Source organism: Sciurus carolinensis, chromosome 10 (assembly GCF_902686445.1).
Source record: "Sciurus carolinensis chromosome 10, mSciCar1.2, whole genome shotgun sequence".
NCBI classification, from domain to species: domain Eukaryota; kingdom Metazoa; phylum Chordata; class Mammalia; order Rodentia; family Sciuridae; genus Sciurus; species Sciurus carolinensis.
In genome coordinates, this window is record NC_062222.1 from 67892729 (window position 1) to 67910887 (window position 18159).

General features: G+C 40.3%; 1 long non-coding RNA gene across 1 annotated transcript in view; it reads left to right on the forward strand.

Annotated features, from left to right (window-relative positions):
• Nucleotides 1-6215, forward strand: part of LOC124995011 (uncharacterized) — a 33374-nt gene extending 27159 nt beyond the window's left edge. The window contains exon 3 of the long non-coding RNA XR_007110594.1: nucleotides 6082-6215. This is a non-coding gene — a long non-coding RNA (uncharacterized LOC124995011). The remainder of the gene's footprint in view (nucleotides 1-6081) is intronic.
• Nucleotides 6216-18159: the final 11944 nt, after the last annotated feature.

Consider the following 18159-nt stretch of genomic DNA (forward strand, 5'->3'; position numbering starts at 1 on the left):
ATTGGATAGATGTAACTTATTTTTTATTTTTACAGGGGCTCACAGACAAGAGATTGCCTTAGGTCTCAGAGGAGAGTTTGGATTTGGACTTTTGAGCAAGGCTGGAACTCTTGGAAATGACCAAATGCAATTTGCATTTTGAAATGAACTTGAGCTTTTGGGGGCCAGGGTGGAAATATTATGGTTTGGATATGAGTTGTTCCCAAAAATCTCCTGTGTTAATGCAGGAATGTTTGGAGGTAGAGTGATTGGGTTTTGAGAGTCATAAACTAATTAGTATATTCTAATTTGAACTGACCATGGTTACTGAAGGCAGTGGAATATGACTGGAGAAGGTGTCACTGGGGTGACAAATTTTTGTCAGATTTGTTTCATCATGCCTGACAAGAACAACTTAGTGGAGGAAAAGTTTATTTTGTCTCATGGTTTCAAAGCTTCTGTCCATGGTTAACCAATTCCATAGCTCTGAACCCAAGATGAGGCAGAACCTCATGGTGGAAGGACATGACAGAGGAAAGTGGTTCAGGACATGAGAGACAGGAAGCAGAGAAAGAGAATCCCACTCACCAGGGACAAAATATAAACCCCAAAATCATGCCCTCAGTGACCTACTTCTTCCAACCACACCCTACCAGCCTAGAATTATCACCCAGTTAAACCATATCAGTGGATTAATCCACTGATTAGGTTGCAGCTCTCAAAATCTAATCACTTCACCTCTGAATATTCTTTTGGGGGTCACCCCAAATCTAAACCATAATATCCTGAAAGGATGCATCTTTCCTATGGCCTCTCCCTCCACTACTTCCTGGCTGCCATGAAGTGAGGAGCTTTCCTCTGCTGTGCCATTCAACCATGATGCTCTCCCTCACCTTAGGCCCAAAGCAATAGAATTGACCACCTATGAGCTGAGAACTCTGAAACCATGAATGCCAAATAAGCTTTTCCTCCTCTAAGCTGTTCTGGTTGTGTATTTTTGTCACGGTGGCAAAAAAGTTGAGTAAAACAGTAGTGATGCTGGCAATTCAGAGATGCCAAAGAGAAGCTCTAAAATATCCCCTTTAAAATCTCAATCAGAAAACTAAAAAAAAAAAAAAAAATTAATTAATTAATAAAATAAAAAAATATATGTCAAGGTTGCTAAGATCTATGCTCATTACAGAACTTCTACCTGAAAATTTGAGGAAGGAAAAAGAAATTCATTCTAGTTTTCCTGTCACACCTCAAGCTGCAAAAACCATGGTCACAGTGTGTCAAATTTAGTGAAGATGTAAAATGCAGCCCCTAGGAATGGTGGCTCACACCTGTAATCCCAGCAACTCGGGAGACTGAGGCAGAAGGATTACAAGTTTGTGGTCAGCCTCATCACCTTAGCAAGAACCTGTCTCAAAATAAAAAGGGATGGGATGTAGTTCCATGGTTAAATTCCCCTGGGTTTAATCTCCTGTACAAAAACAAAACAAAACAAACAAACAAACAAACAAAAAGATGTAAAATGCATTGAAGTACAGAGTTAAGTATCATTTTTACTTCAGGCATCCATAGTAGGGTCTTAGAAAGAATTTACCAACTAGTCCATTTAGGTGCTATAACAAAATACCATAGATATTTATTACCTATAGTTCTGGAGACCAGGAAGTCCAAGACCAAGGCACCAATAGACTTAGTGTCTGGTGAGGGCCATTCCTCATGTTACTGATTAAGGTTCAGTTTTGCTCACAGCCCACAGACAATATTCAGAGACAAGAATTGGTGGGAAGAAAATCAGGTTTTTTAATGATAAGCTAGTTGATTGGGGGAAATGGCCATATTCTCACCCTAGCAACCATTTCTAAAGAATTCTCCATGGAAGAGTCTTCCTGAGGAAGAAAGAAGAACAGTGGATTAATGGATAGGTAGGCTTTGTGCTGAGTCACACATCTGGCCACTGGGTAGTCATCTTGGTCATTCTCTTCAGTCCCAATACTCCTGTACTACAAATAATTCCAGGGCTCCTCCTGTCATCCTTTGGATAAGCACATTCTTTTTCTGCAAAGTTAAACATTATTATTCTTTTAGAGAACAGAATTAGCAAGTCCTTGTCCCACACTTTGATGTTATTTGAAAACCATCAGGTATTCCTAAAATAAAAATTAAATTAAAAGCTAAAGATTACTTATTAAGAGATATGGGGACAAATGTCTTTTTTCTTTGTGCCCTTTTTTCTGGAATAGTTGATACTAGCAGTTAATATCTCAGTCATTTAAAGGTTTTTTCTTTAGAAGTTACAATGCTAGACAAAGAAAAGAAAAACTTTAAAAAGTCTAATGCTGCAAAATAAGGCTAATCTTGAGTAGGGCAGCATAAAACAAAGTGGTGTTGCCATTGCCACAGTTCCATTGATTGTTGGCACCTTCTTTGTGTCCTTGTGTGGCAGAAGGGGCAAACCATCTCCTTAGAGTTTCTTATAAGGGTGCTAATCCCATTTATGAAGCTGGATTGTTCATAATAATCACTTCCCACAGGTCCCACACTACTACTATCGTATTGGGGGTTGGATTCCACCATATTAATTTGGGGAGAGGGGTACCAACATTCAGACTATCATACTATATTTTTAAAATCAAGGAATATATGAAATGCAAGGGAGAAAATAATTATTACATCTACCACTCAGTAATAACCCCCCTCATCATCTTGCCGATCACAATTTTATGTCTCTTTTATCCAATACTATGTATAATTTTTCATTAACAAAACCTTATCTCTCTTTTTCTACATTCCCTAACTCCCACCCAACAAATGTTATAAATGAAAGTAGAAAAGGGGTTTATTATTTATTTTTAAAAAATGGGGATTGTTTTATACATATTTCTCTTCAATTTTCTCTTCTCACTCAAAAATACATTTTTAAAATCCCTCAAAAACCACATCTGCTCCTTTTAATGACTGCATAATATTCTATTGTGTGAATACGCCACAGTTTATTCAACTATCCCCCCATAAAAGAAAATTCATTTAGGTTTCTTTCCCCAACCTGCTTCCAAACCAAGAAAACTTTAATCAACAACACTACACAAATGTTCTTGCCTACTGGAGCCTCTGGAATAGATTCCCTAAGGTGATAGTCTTGTGTGACTTTTAAACCTAAGCCAGAGTTGGGCAAACTATGCCCCATGGGCCAAATCTGGCTTTCTTTCTCCCACCCACTCCCATCCCCCACTTCTGGGCCTATAAACTAAGAATGAATTTTTACTTTTCTTTTCTTTGTGGCACTGGGGATTGAGCCCAGGAACTCACTCATGCTAGATAGGCACTCTACCACTGAGCAGCATCCCCAGACCTTTTGGTTTTATCTTGTCATGTTACCCGGACTGGCCTTGAACTTGTGATCTTCCTGCCTCAGTCTCTTAAGTGATCTTCCTGCCTCAGTCTCTTAAGTAGCTATGATTACAGGTACACACCACCAATCCTGGCTAACTTTTATGTTTTTGTAATGGTTGAAAACAATCAAAAATAACTTTGGACTCATGAAAATGATATGATATTCAAATTTTAGTGTATCTCTGATGGAAAAAAAAAACAGTTTTTTTTTCACCACCACACACTCTGTGACCAAATGTGTGAGAATTTCCCCCACATTCACAAGCAATTCTCCAGGGAACACCAACTGGGCATTCTATAATTCAATTCTTCAATTCAACTCTGAAATTATCTACTGGAGATAGCGTCAGATCCTACAAGTTAAGGGTTCAGTCTCAAAAGAATGCCCCTTACTTCAGATGCCCGTTTTAAGCCTCAGGTTGACTTGTGCTTCTGACTGACCAGGTCCCCTCCTCTGGTCTGACAAATTTGCTCCAGTGGCTCATATTACTAAGGAAAGCGTTTTATTTCCATTAACTAGTTTACTACAGTGGTGATATAAAGTTCCTTTTTAAAATACATTTTTTAGATACTGGTTTTCTACTTATGATGATGATATAAAGTTCCCCCATTACCATTTTATTATAAATGATGTTACAAAAAATACAGATGAACAGCCAGATAAAGGGGTGCAATTTCCGTGCTCTTCTCAGTGTGCTACCTTCCAGGCACCTCCATGAGTTTGGCAGTTGAAACGTTCTTCAAACCTAGTCCTTTTGGCTTTTTTATTATTTATTTATATTTTTCCCACTTGACTTCCATACTGAGGATTGAACCCAGGGATGGTCTAACACTGAACTACATCCCCAGCCCTTCTTATTTTATTCTGAGATAGTTTCTCACTAAGTTGCCCAAGCTGACCTTGATCTTGCAATCCTCCAGCCTCAGCTTCCTGAGTCACTGGGATAGCAGGCATGCAAAACTACACCCTGCCATTTTGGGTATTTATGAAGGATTCACTGTGGGTATGATTGACTATATCATTGGTCACTGGTGATCAACTCAACATTCAGCCCATCTCTTCTCCCTCCCTGGAGACTTGAGTGGGAGAGCTGAAAATCTCAACCCTGTAATTGTGCCTTGATCTTTCTGGAGACCAGTTCCCATCCAGAATCTACATAAAAGCCACCAGCCATCTCACAGCATGTATTAAAAAAAACAAAACAAAAAACTCTCCTCATTCCTGAAATTTCAAGGATTTGAAGAGATGTATGTCGGGAACCAAAGGCAGAGTCAAATATATTTTTCTTATTATATCACAATACCACAGCATAGTAAGACTTTTGGAACACAGTCATACTTACCCCTTCATGTTTCATCTGTGGCTACTATCATGCTACCATGACAGAGCTGAACAATCATGCCAAGAATGGGCAGCCCACAAAGCCTATTAGAATGCTTACATTTTAATCTAGCCCTATTCAGAATAAGTTTGCTGACCTCTACTGTGGGCAACAATGTACTTCTCCTACTGCAATTAAATGGACAGAATAACTATTTAAAAATGCATATATTTTAGAGTAGGAGAGGAAAAACAATCAATACTAGGAATTTGGCAAAGTATTTAAGGCCGTATTGGAAAGAAAATACACATATTGATTACTTCCTGTGTACAAAAATAAATTTGATATTCAGATTTTAATAGTTATCTACATGGGTATGAAATCTACGGTGATGGGAAGGTACAGTCTTTTTATTGAAATTTATTTATTTTGACTCATTGTAAAAAAATGGGGTAAAATTTATTTCTCTGGTTATAAAGGTACAGTCTTTGGGCAGGTTGCAGTAAGGAAAAAAAGATCTTGTTCTTCCAACACACACTGAAGACAGGAAACTTGGCATCCAAACTAGTTTCTATTCCTTCCCTTCTCATGTCTTTAGCTGCCCACATGCCTTTAGCTGCTGGGATAACTAGGCAATCCGCTCTTTCCAACAGCAAACTAAAATAAGTAGGGACAAGAGGGGGGATTCTGGTGAGAAGCAGTTGTTGGAAGTGTTAATGAGCAAGTTGAAGGACTTGTGACTCATCCTTGGCAGAATCCAGAAAAGTGACATGAGACCACAGACACGTGAGCTCTGTCCTGAACAGAAAGGCAAGCAGAGTAAGAGAGAGAAGGAAAATGCCAATGGGGGGTGGGTACCATGTTTTTTATAGTTAAACACCGTGAAATAACAGATTTCCTTTTTATGTAGATGCACTATAAAGCTGGTTTTCGAATAGAAGGCACCCTTGGAAAATAAAAGCAATTAATTAGGGTTTAACTACAAATTAAGAATTCTAGGAGATGGGAAAAATAGGTGAGCAGGAAGGCAGTGCAGCTGCGAGCTGGGCACAGTGGCCCACACCTATCATCCCAGTGGCTGGGAATACCGAGGCAGGAGGATCAGGAGTTCAAAGCCCATCTCAGCAACTTAGTGAGGCCCTAAGCAATACAAGGAGAGCCTGTCTCTAAATAAAAAAGGACTGGAGATGTGGCTCAGGGATTAAGCACCCCTGGGTTCAACCCCTGGTACCCAAGTATTAAAAAAAAAAAAAAAAAAAGCAGCTGTGATATTTTAACATTTTGTACCCTATGGTTTTTTGTTTGTGGGAGGAGCTTATTTGTCCACTGCTAGTGGAAGTAATGACTGGAGGCCTTAAAATAAAACAAATCCCTCCTATTTTCTTCACCACCACAGGTTCACTGGTTTCCATTTCCTCTGCTGTTGTGGAAAGGTAGGTCCTTATTCCGGCTACCAATCCAATAATTAGGATGCAGTTTAAAGAAAAAAGAAAAAAAAAAAGATTTATTGCTTTACTAGCAAAGGAGAAACATGGGACTCCTGTCCTAAAGGCTGTGATTCTGCCCATTAGCAGGAACAGGGGCTTTTAAAGAAATGACTAAAAGGCTACATTCCACATGTCCTCTGTTGGAGTTGTAATTCACTTGTTAATTTGGGAGAGTCATTTCTGAGATCTTCTGGTACCATCCCCAAAGTCTGGATTACTTCATTGCTAGGGTGAGTGTGCACTCAAGGACAGGTAAATCTACCTAGGATGGGGAAGAAAGGTAATCCTGTTTCCCCTGAGATTAGGGAGAGAAGAGATTAGGAAGGAGCATGGAGAGAGGAAGAGAAAGAAACATGTCCACTTAAAAAATAAGTTGCAGTGGCGGAGCAGCAAGGGTTACACACAAAGCATAAAGTGGACCACTGTTACATGCCAGCTGTGGAGTATTGCTGAAGTTCTGACATTCAATATTGTACCAAGCACAGAGCATTGCACAGTAGTAACACAGATCGCCTACCTTGGTGGCGCATGCAGTCCAGTGGAGGAAGAGAAAACATAAATCAGAGCACTATGGTATTCAGAGGCTGATGGAAGCCATAGGGAAAAAAAAAAAAGCCATGAAGGAGGCGGGAAGGGGTTGGTTTAACAACCCCTTCAAACAGCAAGGTCCTCAGAAGCCTTACTTAGAAGTTACAGCAGGAAGACTTACAGGCATGCACAGAGGGGTCTTCCAGCTCAGAGGATCCAGTGCAGTGGGTCTGCCACTGTGCAGAGATGGAAGGCATATTGGGTGGTGAGAGGAAAGCAGAAGAGGAGGGGAATACTTGGGGATGGTGTTGGAGAGTTAAGAGCTGGTGGCTGGATTGTACAGCCTTGTAGGCTTTGACTTTCTTTCTTTTTTTTTTAACATTTTTTTTTAGATGTTGATAAACCTTTATTTTTCACTCATTTATTTATATGTGGTGCTGAGAATCAAACCCACTGTAAGGAATCCCACGAAAACCGCAGTGGACACGGGAAATCACATAAGAGGGTTTATTAAGCAAACAGAGTGTCTCCCTGCAGGGTAAGAGAGAACATGAGAGGAAAAGAAAGAGAAAGAGAAAGGGTGCATGCAAGAAAGAGTGTGAAAAGCGAGGAGGAGAAAGTAAGCAAGTGTGTAGGAGAGAAAAGCAAGAGAGAAGATGGTGGTGAAGTTATCTTTAAGAATCCCGCCAGGCTAACAGGGGACCAATAACGGAGAAGGATATTTGTAAGTTGACTGATGAACCAATAGCTAACTAGGATGTTCACGGACTGACAGTAGTTGGGAGGTCGGGAAAATGGCTGCACCGGAAAGGGCGGGGAAAGCAGTTTTCAGACTGACAGGCTAGGTTGTGATGCAACAGGAAAAGACTGGGCAGCAGCTTTGTATTACACCCACTGCCTCACACATGCTAGGCAAGTGCTCTACTGAGCCACAACCCCAGCCCAGGCTTTGACTTTCACTGTGGATGAAATGAAATGAATTCTCTCCTTTAAGGTGGAGATCTGAGATTGACGATCTGTGATCCTCTCCTAAGTTTCCATGCCTGTCCCTAATCAGACCACCCAACACAGACACACAGACACACACACACACACACACACACACACACACCTGGGGATAGCTCACCAAAGCCTGGATTAGGGGGAAGTGAATAAAGCTTTGCCTCCTTTGCAAAATTGAAGTGGGCACCAAAATCTCAGTATGACTGAGTTTTCTTTGCCTGGGGTGCTGGTAAGGTACAGCACAGCACTGTTATTGATCCTATTTTTATATTTTCATATTTTGTATGTCACGAATCTTTTTCACATTTTTTATTTTCAAAATAGTGCATTAAAATATTGTTTGGTTACTGCTGATTTTTTTTTTTTTCTGTTACATCTTCTTCTTACATTTTGTGCCCAAGATGTGTAACTAGTCATAGTCACTCTGTTCTCCCTTGTCAGTCCAAACCAGGGTTCTGTAAACAGTTTCTATTAAGGCCAGATAGTAAATATTTTATGCTTTGGGGACTGTGGTTTCTATCTCAACTAAAGCTTCCATAGATAATCGGGAAACAAATGAGTGTACTTAGGTTCCAGGAATACTTTATTTATGGATACTGAAATTTTAGTTTCATATCAGGTTCACAAGTCATGAAATATACCTCTCCTTTAGATTTTCTCCTCTAATCTTTTTTTTTTTTTCTTTTTCTTTTTGTACCAGGGATTGAACTCAGGGGCACTCGACCACTGAGCCCCAGCCCCAGCCCTATTTTGTATTTTATTTAGAGACAGGGTCTCACTGAGTTGCTTAGCACCTGTTTTTTGCTGAGGCTTTGAATTCCCGATCCTCGGGTCTCAGTCTCCAAACCACTGGGATTATGGGTGTGTGCCACCATGCCTGGATTACTTCAATTTTTTTTTTTTTTTTTTGTTCTTCTTTTTTTTTTGTTTGTTTGTTTTATTTTGTTTTGCGGTGCTAGGGATTGAACCCAGGATCATGTGCTTGCGAGGCAAGTACTCTAACAACTGAGCTATCTCCCCAGCCCCCCAATCATTTAACAATGTAAAAATCTTAGCTCATGGGCCATTCTGAAATGGGAACAGGAGGGTCTGGAAACTCTTGATCTAACTTGTTGATGCCTCAGAAAACTCTTTCAACAGTACAGTATTCTCCAGAGTTGCTCAGCCTCCTCTGGTGAATCATTTAGAAGGCAAACTTTCAAGGTCTTTATGTTTTGGCCCATGCTTTCTAGTGAAACTTGTTTTCTCTCCTTCCCTAAATACACACTCCACGTGGAACCAGAAAGTTCACCTTATTGTCCTCTAAAAGCTGGATTTGTTGTTTGCTCTGTGCTTTTGATCTTGTTGCTCTTCTCTCTAGAAACTTCCTCTCTTTCTCTCCACATACACAAATTCCAGGGTCCTCCAAGGTCATTCTCTTTTTCTGCCTCCACTAACTTGTAGCAGGGCCACTTTTTCTCTGAATTCCTACTGCACCTGTCAGTAATACTCCTCTGAGTTCTAACTTACAATGTGTCCTTGTTTTTCTCTGTTTTGTTTTTATTAATATGTATGCAGTGTTCCTAATGGAATGTGAATCCTGAGGGTGCCTAGGCCAGAACTGAGCACAAGGTGGAAGCTTGGTACACATGACTAACTCAACCCAGTTCTATGGCATCTTCTCTTAAAATCAACCTTCAAATAGTCCAATGGACCTGATGATTTCCCTTCTGAATTGGGGAAGACTGAGAATTTGATTCATGCACAGATTACCTGTGCGCTCTTGCTTTCCTTGCTCCATGATTGGTGACATTTTGGGACCAGGTGATTGATGTAATGTATAAAGCTGCTCCCCCGTCCTTTCCGTTGCAGCCTTTTCCCCCGCCTCCCAACCATTTGTCAATCTGTGAGCATCCTAGCTAGCTATTGGTTCATCAGTCAGCTTGCAAGTATCCTTCTCTGTTATTGGTCCCATTAGCCCAGCGGAATTCAACTACCATCTTTTCTCTCTTGCTTTTCTCTCCCCCGATTTACTTTCTTTCTCCTCCTTGCTTTCCACTCTCTCTAGCGTGCACCCTTTCTCTTTCCTTTCTCTTTTCCTCTCATTTTCTCTCTTACCCTGCAGGGAGACACTTTGTTTGCTTAATAAACTCCCTTGTGTGATTTCCCGTGTCTGGTGTGGTTTCCGTGGGATTCCTTACATTGGTGCCTCTTAGGCAAGTGGAACCCCATCCGTCGCCCCAGTGACTCCGGACATGGCCCCACCTTCCATTTGCCTGGACGCTCAGCTTTTTGCATGCAACACCGGACTTCAGATTGGTGAGTTCCCTTAGACAGGTCCCCACTCTAGACCACTTAAACATAACTCTGCTGACCTGAGAAGCAACCGTCAAGTGCCCGGGGCTCTCGAGGCAGCTGAGGTGTGGGGTACTGCCAGCCACAACTTTTATAGTTACGGCTGGCCCCTATAATCAGTCTTATCTGCTGGGTGGATTCCTGATTTTATGGTGGAGATTCTCTCTCAGGGTTGAGGCTCATCTCACGCTCACACACTCGTACCCGAAAACCCTGATATCAGATCCTCAAACCCTTCTCAGCTTTTGCCCGGCACACATTGGTGCTTGTGTGACAACACAATCAATGTGCTGCCTCATCTCCCGCCTAGTACTCTGGCCTCAGGATGCCATGGCCACAGACTCAGCTGTATCAGTCCCCAACATGGGATCTGGGTCCTCCAATCTGGCAGATTCAACCCTGGGAACTCTTCGCCTGACCCCCAGCTTAAAGCCATCAAAATTCCTTTGTGTAATGGCACACAGCTTCCGTGAGCAAGCGGGCAGATGGAAAGGAATTCCTTATCTTCAAGTCTCTTCTTTCTTGCTTTGAGCCTGCAGGTATAAGCGCCTCCGGCCCCTGTTTCTCCGTCTTCCCCTGCTTCTCCATCTCCTTTACCCCATTCTGTTTCTGCTTCCATTCCCTGACTCAGTCCACCTAGTCCCCCTGCCACAAGGTCCTGCATACACGGGTGTGAAGGGAGTAACCAGCCCAACCATCAGTGGCATGTCCCAGTAAGGAGTATGACCTGTTAGCCCCTTTCAGATCTGAGTCAAGGCTTACATTGAAATGTAAATGAAGGAAGCCAGAATGTTCAGTGGGAGTCTCAAACCCAAGGAAAAAAAGTGTCCATTTTAAATTTCTCCTGGGCTGCAACTCAGAATACTTTTTCTCTCTTTTTCACCTTTTCTCTCTTTCTCATTTTCTCATGCTATAATTAATGGCCATTATCATTTTTCTTCTAGGACTTTTGTTTTTCTTAAATGCTATATTTTTGAGCTCACAATTTTGATCCTACATACTTAGGTTAATGATTTTTGACCAGTTCTTTTTATCCAACTCTAGAGTTTTTTGAACATCTATTACATTGCAATGGAGATAAGCATTACAAGGCCTTTGCTTTTGTGTTAAATATAAGCATGCATAAAAATTAAAATTTTAAAAATGGATCCAAATATTTTTAATTCATGTGATTTAAAGAGGTTCAATTTAAACTGGGTAAACTAAAAGAAGTAAAATGTCTTTAAAATTAACTCACAAGTCTCTAGGTGGTCAAACTCATTAAATGTTGATGTTTATAAAATGTCTAACATCAATTTTTCTAGGACTTTTCTTTCACAGGAAAGAGACAGCAAATACAAAAAAAGTTGGTACACTTGTCTGATATCTTGGTTTTTTTACACTTGTCTGATATCTTGGCTTTTTTACAATAAGATGAGTGAATTAGAGTCGACGTGTATGGGATTACTCAAATGTGTTTGTTAGAGATATCTGATTAATTTATAAAGTTAACCCATGGAGTAACATAATTAAAAACATTATTCTTTGTATATTAAATGTGTTCATATTTTCCAGGTATATAAACCTTTAAAGCAGAAAATTTATCTAACTGCTATTAAACATGTCTGTAATGGTAATTTTAAACTCATCATTTAATGTTCTATTATAGGAACTGTCATCAATGAGGGTATATGTAAAATTTGTTACACTGAGATAAAATAAATTTAAATGTAAATGTATTTCTAAAAATTAGTGAAAGCCTGATTTGTTTAAAGGTTAATATTGTGAAACATGAAAGCATTTTGCCACTTTGCCACACAAAAATAAAGTTAAAAGCTCTCTCAGCCTTTCTTTGATTCATGTTTTAGATATAATGGTAAATTGTGTTAACTAATGTTCATATAGACTCAGGAGTCAATATATGTAAGCTTCTTAAAATGACATTTAAGAAAGAGTGTAATGTGCAGTAGCAAAAATGGGACAATATTGACTGAGATTGGGGTCTCTGACCTCATGACTGTGGCACACCTGGTGCTGGGAGTGTTCCTGTGCAGGGGCACAAGATGCCTAACTGCTGTGACAGTAACCTCCCTGGGGAGGCTTTATACAGGAGTATAGACATTGATCTCAGGCACACAGCTCTTGGGCAGGAAGGAATTCTTTTGCTAGATAACCAGTGTTTCATCAGCTCCCTTCTGTGGTTCCTGCCCACCTTACAGGAATTTTGGACATTGGACTTCCTTGAGAGCTACACGGAGCTCCTAACATTGCACTTGGCAGCTCTGAAAAAAGTTATGTTAATGTTCCAGTCTCTGTAACTTTCCTGAAAACAAAGAATAATGCTTAACTACATATATAAAGATTGCTGACATAACTCTTTAGATATGCATTTCCATCAAAAATAGAGCTCCATCTGATCTCAGCTTAATCTTCAAAATCTGTGTTTATAAACCTTTATTTTCTAATACTCCTTTGTCCCTCACTGAACTTGAGAATTTGGTCATGCTGGTCATGGCAAAAGAGGAAAAGTTAGCTTCAGGTTTAGAACATTTTACCTAAGATTTGTGAAAACCCTTGCCTTACCTGAGATAAGGCTCTGCCTCACAACCCTGCTACACATTGGAATGACTCCAAAGTAAGCCAGACTTTAACTCACTTAAAGTTGTGTTCAAAAGTTTGAAGTTTGTTGTAAAGATTACTGTGACTGCAAACAGGGGATATAATTAATAACTCAGCCAAAATTCAAGATAGCTATTGCACAAACTGAATGCTTTACTGTTGGTAATTCCATTTTGTATTTTCCTTGTAAACTCTAATTGTTGCCTAATCAATATTTTGCAGAAGAATTTCTTCAAGAGCGAACACCATAAATTAACTTGGAATAGTAAGCCATCACCTATAGGACAGATAATGTAAATCCCAATTAGATAAAAGGGGGTAAATAACTGTAAAGTCATAGACATTGAAGTTAAAGTCCAGTACTCTTGCTTTATGACTTGTGAGACTGACTTGCTTGATGGTTAAGATGAAACTTAGAGGTTGAGATTAAATACAGAGGTCAAGAAAAGTCCATATTTGAGTCTTGCCCTCAAAGTCAGCCTGAACCCAGGGAACAAGAGGACTTCTCTAAGGAGGTTTGCAACTCTGGGTCACACAACCTCCTGACCAAGGAGATTGATGAGGCCACTGGAGGAAAAGTCACTCAGTGCACCTGCTGCAGAGGAGGGTCAAGGAAAAAGGGAGACACCCCTAATACTTCCAAGGGAAGCCACCTCATTCAGGAGACCCTGCCTAACCAATGGCACTAATGGAGCTAAGAAGCTGCTCTTAAGTTCTCTATGAGTAAACCCTGTGGGAACTCAGCTGACTCTATAACAGATAGGAAGAGGTCACTTAGACCAGCTTGATCTTAAACACCTAGCAAAAGTTAAAACCAAAATATAACTATTCTTGGGCATTTAAAAGAAATAATAGTTAAATGTAACTTGAGATGTACACTTGGGTTAGCCCACTAGAATAAAGACTAAAAGCTACAAAAGAGAGATTCTTAGGCAAATGTGCCTGATAACTATCAAGAGAAACTGCCAGAGTCAGAAGTTTTAGTCAGTTTAAGGCCTACAGACACAGGTAGGCTTAATCTATGTTTGCTAGTAACAGAAGTATAATGATCTCTACTAAATGTTGTGTTTACATTTCTGATAACTTGGACAATGTTAAAGTTCCCAAATAAAGGCCTTGTCCTCTCCAGCCTTTGCTAGGCCTTGTTATGGGAACAACATCTCAGTTCTTCCACCTCCTAGTGAGGAATTACTGACTTCTGTCATCTTTATAATATGCATTGGCATGTTCCAGATTCTGCAACATTTATATTGTATCAATCTCATTTCAGTACTCATGTCTTTTTGTTCTTCTCTCATAGAAGCACCCATCCCCAGATGCCTTTACAACCTGCTCTTCCCCAACTGGACTTCTACCTTGGACCCCTCAATTGACCCGATTTCTAAACAGGGAACTCCAAACTGCTTGCCCCATGCTGCCCCCTTCCAGCTCAAAGGAGCCAGAGTGGTCATTGACCCCCTTTCCCTACAGCAAAGGCGTTCCTAAAATTAGAGGGGTGAATGAAGCCAGAATTGGGAACAGGCAGTTAGTGTAGAGATGGGGGATCAGTCAAATTGAGGAAATGAAGTCCATGAAAACCATCTGCCTCTGGAAGTCTGGAAGACTGCCCCTGGGAGAATGGACTTTTTACATCTCACCTGCAAAACCAGCCCCAGTCACTTAGGCAGGAAGGGGAGAGAAGGCTTCAGAAAGAACTGGAGAACAAAAGATTTTTCTTATAAAAACAGAAATGGGGGAATGTAATGTATAAAGCTGCTCCCCCACCCTTTCCGTTGCATCCATTTTTCCCGCCTCCCAACCTCTTGTCAATCTGTGAACATCCTCGCTAGCTATTGGTTCATCAGTCAGCTTGCAAGTATCCTTCTCTGTTATTGGTCCCCTGTTAGCCCGGTGGAATTCAACCACCATATTTTCTCTCTTGCTTTTCTCTCCCCCGACTTTTCTTTCTCCTCCTTGCTTTCCACTCTCTCTAGCATATGCCCTTTCTTTCTCTTTCTTTTCCTCTCATTTTCTCTCTTACCCTGCAGGGAGACACTTTCTTTGCTTAATAAACTCCCTTATGTGATTTCCCGTGTCCGGAGTGGTTTCCATGGGATTCCTTACAATTGATTAATTTCCTTTCTTGATTTCTTTCTACCTTTCTTCTTTCTTTCTTTCCTTCTTCCTTAGGATTGAACCCAGAGCTTTGCACATGCTAGGCAAGTGCTGTACCACTGAGCAATCCCCCAGTCAAGCTAGGTGATTTCTAAAGCTTAGTGAATCATTGCCTGTTGATGTCCTTCATGCATACCTCCTCCCTTTTCCTGATACACCAATTTACAATATGAAACTGTGAAAAAAAAATAGGACTTCCTCTATTAGACTAAACAGAGACCCATTTGGTCACTTAGTTAATGAAAGAGGAAAAAGGAATAGTCATTTATTAAACACTTAAATGACAAGCAGTCTGTTAAGTAATTGATATAATGTCAGAATAGCTATCCTGTTCTTCAAAGGAAGAGAGTGAGGTTCAAAAACATTCAGTAACTCATCTGGGCAGGAGTGATAGGAATAAAATCAAACACTCAGGAAGTATTATTATTGGAGTCCTAGACCAGGAACTTGGCTGCAGGGGTCCTAACAAACTAGATCTGGCCACTTGACCTAAAAAACAAACAGAAAACTTAATGCTGAAAAGCAACAGAAGAACTTTAATCAATATGGCCACATGGATGGCCATGTGAGATCAGAATCTCAGCTCACTGTGCTGACAGGAACTTTAGGTTTAAATAGATGAAGAATGGTGTGGGGCCGGTGGCAAGTGGAGGAATGCATAATTAAGCTGTCTTGGTCAAATGGTGGTCTGGATCATCATTATCTCAGTTCTGGTTCTGCCGGGTGGCTCCAGAGAAGTTCTTATCACCTAAGGGGGCAACGTCCACATCTTGCTCAGAATGTTTATCTTTTGGCTGTGATCCTGGAAGGGGACAGTGCAGTTCCCATGAGATAATTTCTCCTGCTTAGGGGGGACTGTCTCATTGTGGGAAGATGTGCCTACCTCCTACTGTTCCTGGAAGGTGTAGGACAATGACTGAAGACTTCTAGGTGCCACTCTTGGGGACAGAAACAGGATACAATAAAAGTTGAAGGTCTCCATCTTGGAACAAGATGAGATAGGTTCGGCAAACTTAGGGCCAGTACACCTTGTGTTACCAGTTCCTAGATGCGCACTTCTTAGCATGTGTTCATGCTGAAAGGAGCGGACACCTGACTTGAAGTTTAATGTGATAAAGGAGATAGAAAATGAAGGCAGAAATACCAAGCTTGATTCTGCTTCTCATTACTCAGTGGTCATATTTGCAGGCCTAAGTAATGAGTCACTGTTTTCAGCAAAGGCAGCCTCTCTAAGTCCCTGTTATCATTCCTGCAAAAGGATTTTTGTTGTTGGTATTGTTGTTTTGTTTTGTTTTGCAGGTTTTATTTTATTTTTCTTCAAAAAGAATTTAAAAAGAGAATTAGCCTCACTGTTGGTAGGTCAGTGAACTCTTCCCATCCTTGCTTCATCTCAGTGTTACACTACCTCCCTCTCCTCTTCCTTACTTCTGCCAAATTTCCTGATATTCATGCTGCATTATAACTAAGAGGATTAAGTGAGAGAAGGTATAAGGTTCATAGCACAGTGATAACTACTCCAAAAATACTGTTTTCTTCCTCATAATCTCTTTCACTTCTATCTCCCAACCACTACATGTCTCCTTAAATTGAATGGCTATTTTAAATCCATGAGTAAATTATAATTTATATGTGATTCATCATAGTATGTTTGAAGTAGAAAAGCCACAAGGGAAGATATTTAAATGTGTAGCTCCAGTACAACCTAGGACCTGGAATATGTGGCATGTGCTTAGCAAATTCTTGTTGAGCTGAATTGGCCTTGGAGGAATTTCTCTAGATTTCAGTATAACGTAATCAGGCTTCTTGGTAGAATTATGCTGCTCCTGTGTTCAACTCCTGTCAATACTCCTCCATTGCTTGCTAAAATCCATGTGAAGGGCCTGGCCACCCAACCCTGTCATGATGGCTGTATAATATCCCATTGTATGGCCTTCTTATCTTTCCAGGTGATCACCTGCACTTTTATTTCTATTCCAGGCTCCAGGCAAGTTGGCCTAATCAGTATCTTCAGATAGTAGGGTTTAAAGACCTTTGCCTCTTTGGCTTTAAAACTTGGATATTATTTAGGAAACCACTCTGCACATTTCACCTTATCTGTGTGTCTTTGTTCATGCCATTTCTCTATTCTGGATTGCCTTACACCCATTTCTACCACTTGAAATCCTCCATATTCTTTAAGGTACTTTACAGTGGAAATTTACCCTGATCTCTGAAGGGAATCAGAACCTGCCATCCCAAAATATGCCACTTGGCATAAGGATAATTTTAAGCTGAAGGCAGTTGAGGATCCGCATAGACAGGATGAGGTTTCTGTCCGCCCCCTTATCTAAAAACAAGGTATAAATTTCTCTTTGAGGAAGGTATAGGTGTCCTCCTCCAATCATGGAGAACAGAGTTACTCTTATCAGCAAAGAGAGGAGTATATGCCAAGATGAATTTACGTAAATAGGTTTTACTAAAGTAGTCCTTATCTTTCATTTATTTGCCCCATTTATTTCCTAGTTGCTTTCCCAAAATTGTCCCTTCAAACCCAAACCCTCTTTCCTTCCTTAAGGAGAGGAACTGTGAACTCCCCTGCACATGAGTATTAATTTAAAAAGTGTGTGCCTGCTCAATTCACAGTAGCTAAGTTATGAACCAACCTAGGTGCCCTTCAACAGATGAATGAAAAAAGAAAATGTGGTACACATGTACTGTGGGATATTACTTGACCATAAAAAGGAATGAGTTTATGACTTTTGCCAGTAAATGGATGGAACTGGAGAATATCATACCAAGTAAAACAAGCCAATCCTCCAAAAATCAAAGACCGAATGTTCTCTCTGACATTTGGATGCTAACACATAATAAGGGGGGTGGGTGAATAGAAGTTCATTGGATTAGACAAAGGGGAATGAAGGGAAGAATTGGGGGATAGGAATAGGAAAGACAGTAGGATGAACCAGATGTAACTTTCCTATGTTCATATATGAATACCTGACCAGTGAAACACCACATCATGTACAACCATAAGAATGGGACCCTAATTAGAAAAAGTTATACTTCATGTTGTATGTATAATATGTCAAAATATGTTCTACTGTCATGTATATCTAAAAAGTACAAATAAATATTTTTTAAAAAAGTATCTGCTTTTTCTCCTGAGAATCTGTCTTTTGTTAGTTTAATTTTTAGGCCCCCAGAAACAGGGAGTATTTCTCCCTGAACCCTCTTTAGCCAGAGATTATACCTTTCATCTATGAGTGCCTAAAATGCTTTGCTCGCCAACCCAGCACTCTTATGAAACCTTACTAAAGCTATTAATGTGTACATCTCATCTCAAGGCAGAAATCATGGAGTTTCTCAGGTGATGCCTTGTATTAGTGGAGCAC